Here is a 9,804-nt window from a genome sequence, read left to right on the forward strand (position 1 = left end):
CTTCCCGACAAGGGTCTTGCTAGGGCCTTGTGGGCGCCCTTGGCAGGAGCCTTGCCAGGGCCTCGTGGGCATCCTCGGCAAGGAGCCTTGCCGGGGCCTTGTGGGCATCCTCGGCAAGGAGCCTTGTTATTGTCTTGTTTCTTGGTTCCTATCTAGGCCTCGCAGGCCCTTTGTCTTCACAAATATCTGCATGCCACCATGGAGGCGCCTCCTGAGCCTTGGTTCCGATGTGGTTGATGGCATCAGGACTCTTAGACTCAGGGGTGGCAGCCTTGTTGGTGTTGGGCAAGTCGCCCCGGCAAGGCTCTTGCCGGGGCCGTGAAGGCCACCCCCTCTGCTCTTCATGCCTCTGGCCTCGAGCACGGCTCTGGTAGTATTGTGTCTTTACTTCCTCTTCTGTCCCGCCAAGTAAAGGGGTACAAAAAGGACGCCTACTTCTATACACCAACATATCTGGTTCTAGTTGTCATAAGTTCAAGGTACAACTCCGGGTCATCCTTTTACCGAGGGACACGGCTATTCGAATAGATAAACTTCCCTGCAGGGGTGCACCACAGAACCCAACACGCTCGATCCCTCTGGCCGGACACACTTTCCTAGGTCATGCCCGGCCTCGGAAGATCAACACGTCGCAGCCCTACCTAGGCACAACAGAGAGGTTAGCACGCCGGTCTAAATCCTATGCGCGTAGGGGTCTGGGACCATCGCCCATTGCACACGTACACGCTGCGAACGCGGCTAGTAATCAGACTGAGCCTCCCTAATACAAGAGGAGGCGCACCAGTCCAATTCGGCACGCGCCGCTCAGTCGCTAACGTCAAGAAGGCTTCGGCTGATACCATGACGTAGAGTGCCCATAATTGTTCCCGCGTAGTTGGTTAGTGCGTATAGGCCAGTGGCCAGACTCAGATCAAATACCAAGATCTCGTTAGGCGTGTTATTTCGAAGTGATCGCAGACGCCGACCAGGGCCAATACCACGTCTCACCTAGGTTGTCTCAACCTGCCCTGTCGCTCCGCCACAAAGTAACCATCAGGGGGCTATCGAGAATCCAGGCCCATCACTACCTGGATGGAACCACCTGCCCCTTCAGCCACCATCTCCGAATAGTAACATAGGTAGTGTAAAAGTATATAGTATATGTACCCGTGATCACCTCCCGAAGTGATCACTGTCGGTGTTCTGGGAACGGGGGTCCCCAGACTTGCCTGCCTGCGGCCTGCGGCGTGGCCCAAGCAGGGGCCCAGCGCGGCCTGTTTTCATCAGCTCAAGCTCAAGACCCTCGCGAGGGGCCAAGCCTCGCGGGGCAGATGACAGGAAGCTTCCTCAGAGGCAGCCTCATCATGCAGGCTCGCGAGGAGGTGGAGAGATCAAGGCAAGGGTACCTCACGAGGAACGCGTGACGCAAGCCATGACGATCGAGACCAGGCGGGCGCCGGCCTGCGCAGTGTCCTTGTTTCCCCTTTGGTGCAAAGGGGGCAAGCACAGGCCAAGGCATCAGGCAAAGGTTACCATTCTGGTGCAACGATACCAAGACCAGCCGGACGGCAGGACGGAGGTCACCATGGAGCCCAAGACGGCGTCATCGTCAGTGCCTTTGGCAGCCGAAGACCACCTTTGGTCAGGATAACTTGTATTACATGTTCCCCTTCGAATTGGCCAATTGTTGACGCCCTTCCCGCTCATTATTTGGGGAGAGGCCCAGGGCCTCTATAAATAGAGCTAGCCACCACAGAGTAGAGAGACACCCCAAAGAGATCTGGTAGAACCCCAGCAAAGAGAGAGAGGCGACTGAACTCACCCTAGCAGTTCATCGCACCAGCTCAAGAACACCTCTCGCGAGGCTGTTCTTCCCTTGTACTGTCCATCATCAGCCCCAGAGGCAATCCACCACACCACACACTAGAGTAGGGTATTACACCACAACGGTGGCCCGAACCAGTATAAACATCGTGTCTCTTGTGTTGTTCATCATTTTCATCTTAGTTCGCACAAGAGGATCGAACGTAGATTGGTAGGGGAGAGATCTCCGCGCGCACCCCAGTGTTCGAACCTCAAGGGTCTGCCGGAACCCGAAACCTGACATTTGGCGCGCCAGGTAGGGGTGCGCCGGAGTCCTCCTTCCTCCATGTTGCGTTCCACCGCTTCTCCACCCAGATGTCAAGCAACCCGGCTGCCAACGCCAACCGCTGGGCGGCGTGGCCCGCCCACGCCATGTCGCCGTCTCAGGGCGACCTCAACCTTGCGCCTTAGGCAGCTCGCGCTCCGCAGGGCGCTGCGGGGCGCGGGCGACGCGGCCAGACGTCGTCTGCCCTCACGCCACGGCAGGTGCGGGCCGCAGCAAGGGCCTCGAACCACGCCGCTGCCACGGCACCATACACCCGACAGGAGCAAGCGAACTCCAGGGCCGCGCTCACGGTGGCCCGAGAGCTACTATGGTGCCGCTTGCTGGAAGGCGGCCACGACGTGTTGTTGGAGCGAGTGGCCGAGCTCCTGGACGCCGCCGCCTCAGGAGCGCCCCCATTCTGCATCCAGGTGCCGCCCTAGATCCAGGACAGGTCGCACGATGGCATTATGCGCGCTCACGCGATTTCAGGCGGGCCCCAGGGCCAGTCCAGCGCCAACACCTCCGCTGGCACCGGGCGGCAGATCGCGCCGGCCCTTCCCTAGGCCAACGAAGGGATGCGCACCACGGCCTTTGGCCTCGGCGGACCACCGCGTCATTACATACAAGGCGAGGCCCCGAGCCAGACTGCGTGGCATGCGGGGCGCTACAGCGAGGTCCACGAGGTGGTCGCCCCGGAGGCCTATGTACCCCGCATGGTGGATCAAGGGCGCGAGATGGAAGAAGGTCACGGCTCGTTCCTCGGGCCCGACTGGGACGAGGAGGCGCCGGAAGCCGAGCTCTTTCAGGAACCCCAAGAGAGCATCGACAATCGCGCCGACAGCAGCAACTATCGAGTACCACTCATCCCTCAGGAGCAAGCTTACGCTAACCATGGGTCGCAGGAGGTACAGGTCGCCGCAGCGGATGGCTGCCCCAACGCTGCAGCCTCTTATCCCTCGGGACGAGGGTGCAGGGGGCTGCAGGAAAGGGGCCGAGATCCGGGCTCACCCTCGCGGCGGTCGGGTCAAGATGTTCTCCGGAGGTAGGCCCTCTGCCGGGGAGGTGCCCCATGGCCTGCCCCCGGCGAAGGACCCGTGGTCGTCGGGGGAACCGTTGGCGACCGCTCTACTCCATTGGCGTCGTCCTTGGTTTCCGGTCACCGTCAATGGCGGCAGAGTGAGGCACAAGGCAGGGCCCTCGTCTGGCGATATGAAGCAAGGCCAGTACCTGTGAAGAAGCCCCAGTGCCTGTGAAGCTCGCCGCCCCGTGACACTCTCAAGTAATAATGAGTGGGGTTGTACACGCCCCAGAGTCTCAGGAGCGCCGGCCTCAGGCCCTGGGGCTCCCGCCCACGCCCAGTGGCAGCACTTAGCTCCGCGCTGGTGAGAAGACGTCGAAGACTAGACTACGTGCCGGACGCGGCTTTTTTGCTTTTCTTCTGCCTTTTTGCTTTTTTGCTTCTTCCTTGTCAGCAAGTTTCTTTGGTTTGGATTTGAGTTCGAAGCTTGCGTGCATTCGGGGAGGGGGTGTTTAGTCTCGTTCGAGCAATCTCTCGCGTTCTGGTTTCGGATTTACGCCCCAAGCTAGCGTCAGCTGCCCCCCATCACGAGCCCCTCGTGAGCCGGGTCGGGCCAGGCACGCCTACAGCCAGGACCACTATCTCCGCACCCTCTCCGGAGGTCCTCGTCACAGGATCAGCAGGTTAATCGAGGGACGCCGGAGGCGTAGCATCCCCCTGCAGGCCCGCTCAGGGCACGCCAAGGCCGGAAGGTAAACGAATCAACCGAACCATCACCGGGCTAGCGACTAAACTCATGCATAACATTGTGCTCACCAGAGTACGGATTACAAATTTTTATATGAGGGGCCTCCCCTCCCAAAATGCTCTTATATTCTTTAGGGCCAAGCCCGAGTCTTCTTCATGCAGGATAAACTGCGGAGACATGCGGTCAGTCGGACATATCACTCGCCACGTCTTCTGAGGCGCCCTCGGAAGCGTCACTGGCGTCGTCGACATTGTCACCACCGCCGCCAGCAGCCCCATCATCGCCAGGATCGTCCACAACGTCGCCTTCATTGGCGCCCACGACCACGCCGTCGTCATCAGACGCGAAGGCCCTGACGAGGGCGTCCACGTTGTCCACCCACCGCGCCAGGTAACCCCGAACGACAATGGGCACAGGTGCGATGGCAGCGTCGAAGTCGAAGTGGGGGTCCCTGTCATGCAGATAGCTGAAGACACGGGAGAAGGCACGCCCGAGCAAGGCTCAGCTCCTCTCTTCGACAAGCCAGCGGGACCTCTCGGACCGGTTCTCCAGAAGCGTCACCACATTAGTGAAAAATTGGAGGTTGTCGGCGTAGTTGACCTCGTGCGGCTCCCTAGTAGCAGCCTCGCAGACATAGCCCAAAGCTGTGTTCGCCCTCTCTCGGAGCGTTTGAAGCATGGGGGCATGCACATGCTCCAGAACCCGCCGCCGACAGAGCTCGTCCTCACTTCGCTGCGCGAAGGCCTCGGCGTCATCAACCCTCTGTTGAAGAAGAAGCTGCTCGGCCCGGGAAGAGGACAGCTCCGCCTGCGCCGCGCCGAGGGCGGCTGCGGAGGAGTCCGCATGCCGCGTTGCTTCGGTCAGTTTGGCCCTGAGGGCTGCGGTCCTGCCCTCGGCCTCGGCCTTGATCAGCCCCAACCTCGTCCCGTGTTCGCGCTCGAGGGCCGAGCGAGCTTCCGCCACGCGGCGATGGACTTCTTCCTGGGCTCGGGCTTCGCGCGCAGCAACGTCATCCTCCGCCTGGGCCACCAGGCGCTCCCTCGTCTCCAACCGCTCAAGGTCAAGGTTGCGCTCGGCGGCCTCCAGCGCCAGCACCTCCTCGTGCTTCAGAAGCTCCACCCGGTCGACAGAGGCCGCCCCCATCGACTCAAGGGCCGCCTGGCGCAATTCCACTTGCTGCTCCAGGGAGTTGCTCCAGGCTTGGAGCTCCCGTGCGCGCTCCTCCGCATCCTTGCGTCGCCGGTCTACCTCCCGAGCCTCCTCAACGGCCAGGGAGCAGGCCTCCCGCGAAGCTGCCAGCGACGCCTCAGCCTTAGCGTTGTCAAGATCACGTTGATGACGCGCGAGGGCTACGGCAACCTTTAGTTTGCACTTCTCCTCAACAAGGCGCAAACCTTCGGCCTCGAGGCGCGCATCCTCGTCAGCAAGCTCTGTCTCGATTCGGCTCACCGCATCCGCCGCCCCCTGGAGGAACTCTTCACGAAGGGCACGACGCTCCCGAGCACGCCTGAGCACCTCTTCCACATCACCTTCTTCCGCTGGAGCATGCAGAGGGCCTCGGGGCGGTAAGCCCCCTCCAGGCGTGCGGCAGGGGGCTGCCGCCACAGCCGTCGCCGGATGGACCGCCCTGAGAGTCCGGCCCGACGTCGATCCACCCACGGAGTAGGAGCCAAGGACAGACCTCAGCCATTCGCCTTCTATGACCAGAGAAGAGGTACGGGGCAAGCCTGACGTGCCCCAAGAAGACTCGCAAAGAAAGGGCATCGGGTAGGCAAGCTCGAGGCGCCCTATGGAGCATATCACTCCACCAACCGGTCCAGCGGCGAGGGTGCCACCTGAGCTCGGCGGACCCGGAGCCAGCAAAGGGGGCGAAGCTGCAGGGACTGGCTCCTGGGTCGACTCGACGGACTCAGCAAGGCGGGACCTGAAGGGCCACGATCAGCCACAAGGATAATAGAGCAAGTGAGCAGGGAAAGAAGAAGGCTTACTCGTCCATGGCAAAGTACTTCCTGCGCTTCAACAAGCGGCAAGGGCGGTCGCTGCCGCCTGAGGCCTCCTTCCTCTTGCGAAGGGCCTCGAAGTCTACACGAAACCGACCCAAGCGCCTGGGGCGGGGGTCGGCCTGGGGCGCAGGAGAAGCCTCAGGATTGTCGGCGCCGGAGGAGTCAGCTTTGGGTCACCGTCGGGCGTCGCCTCGCGAAGAACGGTTGGGGGCTCGGGAGCCCCGGCCTCAGGAGCCGAAGGCCAAAACCCTGCATCAACCGCCGGCCTAGGGCGGGCCTCGGGAGATGCCGCCTTCGAGGCTTCATGCGGCGCCACCACCTCGACATCAGCCACCTCAGCCCCCGCCGGCTCTCTTCCCGCTCTGTCGCCTGGGGAGGGACCGCTGTGGGCGGCGGGGGGAGCAACCACGACAACTGGGTTCTCGCGTGGCCCTGTGAGGCCAGCCGGGCACAGCCCCCACTCGTCGAAGTTGGGCATCTGCTTCACGAAATCGGCCCTGCCGGAACAAAGGTACAAAAGGACGCCACCGCTCCGTAGGCTGCCTGGGGAAGGATCACCAGTCAAGACCCGAAGCACCGTCCGCAGCACTTCGGACGCCAAATCCTCCTCCCGAAGCCGCATGCGGTCTCCGCGCCCCGCAAAGTCCCACATCCGGCGAGAGTGGCGCTGGAAAGGAGCAACGCGACACAGAAGGAACTCCCTCACCACCTTGGGCGCTGTCACATTGTGCGCCCTCAAACTTTCGAAGCGTCGCCAGATGAAAGCGAGCTGGGGGCTCGCGAGCGGTTCATGACCCCAACCTGGGTTGGGAACAACAGGCAAGGTCGGGTGCGAAAGCAAGGGGCTGGGCACCCCGACGTCCACGTACAGCCACTGCTCTCTGAACCTGGCCTGAGAAGGCAGAAGGCCGAAATCAATCCCTGAAGCAGCCGTCTCGGGCACGGCGAAGAAGCTTACACACCCCGAGCACTGAGTGGGATCGCTCAGGCGCAAAGAGAAGAAGTGTCGCAGCAGAGTAACAGAAGGAGGGATGCCTATCATCGCCTCGCACACGAAAGCAAAGACGGCCAAGAGGGTAATGGACTCCGGCCCGAGGTGCATCATGTGGATCTGATAATGGGAGAGCACAGCATTGAAGAAAGCGCGGGCTTCTTCCCCCTTCCCTTCTTTGTCGGCGCCATGGCGTTGGGGAAAGGGAAGAGCTCGAGCCGGATTGGCGGCGGAGGTTGGCGCTCGAAGAAGAGGAAAGGTAGGAGGCGAGCGGGTAGCCAAAGGAGGAACAATTGTGTGCAACTACGAGTCCGCTTAGCCGGGCGCGCAGCAAGGCGTCGTGGGAGGTGCAGATGCCCACGCCTAATCAACCGCCACGCGGCGCCCAAGGCCGCAGGCTGTTAGGGCCCGCGGCGCTTCGCACTTGCCCCTTCTCTTCTCTAATAAGCCAAGCCCGCGCGTGCCTTGGGCCCGGGGCTACTATCGGCGTTCTGGGAATGGGGGTCCCCAGACTTGCCTGCCTGCGGCCTGCAGCATGGCCCAAGCGGGGGCCCAGCGCGGCCCGTCTTCATCAGCTCAAGCTCAAGACCCTCGCGAGGGGCCAAGCCTTGTGGGGCGGACGACAGGAAGCTTTCTCAGAGGCAACCTCATCAGGCAGGCTCGCGAGGAGGAGGACAGATCAAGGCAAGGGTACCTCGCGAGGAATCCGTGATGCAAGTCATGACGATCGAGACCAGGCGGGCGCCGGCCTGCGCAGTGTCCTTGTTTCCCCTTTGGTGCAAAGGGGGCAAGCACAGACCAAGAAATCAGGAAAAGGTTACCATACCGATGGAATGAGACCAAGACCAGTCGGACGGCAGGACGGAGGTCACCGTGGAGCCCAAGACGGCATCATCGTCAGTGCCTTTGGCAGCCGAAGACCACCTTTGGTCAGGATAATTTGTACAACATGTTCCCCTTCGAAATGGCCAATTGTTGGCGCCCTTACCACTCATTATTTGGGGAGAGACCCAGGGCCTCTATAAATAGAGCTAGCCACCACAGAGTAGAGAGACACCCCGGAGAGATCTGGTAGAACCCCGGCAGAGAGAGAGAGGCGACTGAACTCACCCTAGCAGTTCATCGCACCAGCTCAAAAACACATCTCGCGAGGCTGTTCTTCCCTTGTACTGTCCATCATCAGCCCCAGAGGCAATCCACCACACCACACACTGGAGTAAGGTATTACACCACAACGGTGGCCCGAACCAGTATAAACATCGTGTCTCTTGTGTTGTTCATCATTTTAATCTTAGTTCGCACGAGAGGATCGGACGTAGATCGGTAGGGGAGAGATCTCCGCGCGCACCCCAGTGTTCGAACCTCAAGGGTCTGCCGAAACCCGAGACCCGACAATCACGGCCTAGTAGTATAGCATGGCAGGCGGACAAGAGTGTAAGGCCACTGATGATAAACTAGCAACCTATACTAAGCATTTAGCATTGCAGGTAAAGGTAACAACAGTAGTAGCAAAGACAGGCTATGCATCAGAATAGGATTAACGGAAAGCAATAACATGGTACAGGACTCTAATGCAAGCTGTAGAGAGAAGAATAGGCGATATCGGGTTGATCAAGGTGGGGGGGCTTACCTAGTTGCTCTGGCAAGGAGTCGTCGTCGATGCAGTCGATTACGGGGGTAACGGCAACGGTCTCGAGGTCTACCAGAAAGAAGTTACAAAGGGGAACACAATAAATAACAGAGCAATCAAAGTATCAGAAAGCATAACATGACAATACACAGTGTTAGGGGTGACCTAACGCAGTACTAGGTGCTACTGGCAAAGGGGGAAAACATCCGGAAAAGTATTCCCGGTGTTTCTCTTTTTCGGACAGATGAACCGAAGATGGATGGTTGCATGTTCGCTATGTTAGAGATGTGTGGCAGACGAACAGACTGTGTATTCTGATTCGCCTCGTCGTTCTGAGCAATTTTCATGTACAAAGTATTTTCATCCGAGTAACTGTTTAATTTATATGAATTTTCAAAATTTTAAACAGTTTCTAGAATTGTTTTTAATTCAAAAATAAAGGTCAAAACGCTAAGTGCACCTCACAGAATGTACAAAGTAGTGTACCAAGGGGCTGACAGGTAGGGTCCAGTTGACTGCCCAGTCAGCAGTCAACTAGGACCGTTGACTGGTCAAAGGGTCCATGGGGACCCACGTGTCATACTCTACTAGTTTAACAATGTTTAAACTAAACTAAGTAAGATTAATTAGGAGGGGTGGGCCCATGTTCTCAGTGTCTCCAAAAATTACCTAGTTAATTTAACCTAACTAAGTGCTACAGTGGCGGGCCCACATGTGAGTGGGCCATTAGCTCCTAATTAGCTAGCTGACGGGCAGGGGGCACTTGGCAGTGCCCCAGCCACGTTCAACTGCGGTGGCTCCGACGGCAGCGCCAAACACGGCGAAGGGCCACGGGACGTCGTCGAAAACGGGCGACGGTGATCCAAATCGGGCGGAGTCGGGCTTGTTCGAACGCGGGCTTGATGCCGCATCGAATGGTGGTCCTGGGTGACGCTGGGGAGGCCCGAGGTAACCGCAATGACGATGGCCGGCGGCAACAGGAAGTGTGGTGGCTAGGTTCGACGGCGCAGCTCGTGTTCGACCCAGCTAACTAGCAGGGGAACATCAGGGGGCGCCCTGAGCTCATCTGAGCACTCATCCAGCCCAGGGATAGACCAAAACGACGGGGGGTACATGGTGGCGGAAGCAGAGCTCCGACAATGGGGACAACAAGCAGCGGGGGCGGATCGAGCGGCAGAGGGAGGGAGGAGGCACGCGGAGCTCACCAAGGAGCTCGTGGAGGGGTCGATGGGGCCAGGGAGGTTCGAGGGCCAGTGGATCGACGACGACCGTGGCGTGCGGCGCTGGCGAAGAAGAGGACGAGGGCG

The 9,804-nt window shown here is 59.8% G+C and overlaps 1 long non-coding RNA gene across 1 annotated transcript in view; it reads right to left on the minus strand.

Moving 5' to 3' along the window:
- LOC119297054 overlaps positions 1-9,804 on the minus strand; it is a 44,736-nt gene extending 34,932 nt beyond the window's left edge. The window contains exons 1-2 of the long non-coding RNA XR_005145502.1: positions 9,703-9,804; positions 8,498-8,566 (exon numbers count right to left, since the gene is read on the minus strand). This is a non-coding gene — a long non-coding RNA (uncharacterized LOC119297054). The remainder of the gene's footprint in view (positions 1-8,497; positions 8,567-9,702) is intronic.

This window comes from Triticum dicoccoides, chromosome 5A, assembly GCF_002162155.2.
Source record: "Triticum dicoccoides isolate Atlit2015 ecotype Zavitan chromosome 5A, WEW_v2.0, whole genome shotgun sequence".
NCBI lineage: Eukaryota > Viridiplantae > Streptophyta > Magnoliopsida > Poales > Poaceae > Triticum > Triticum dicoccoides.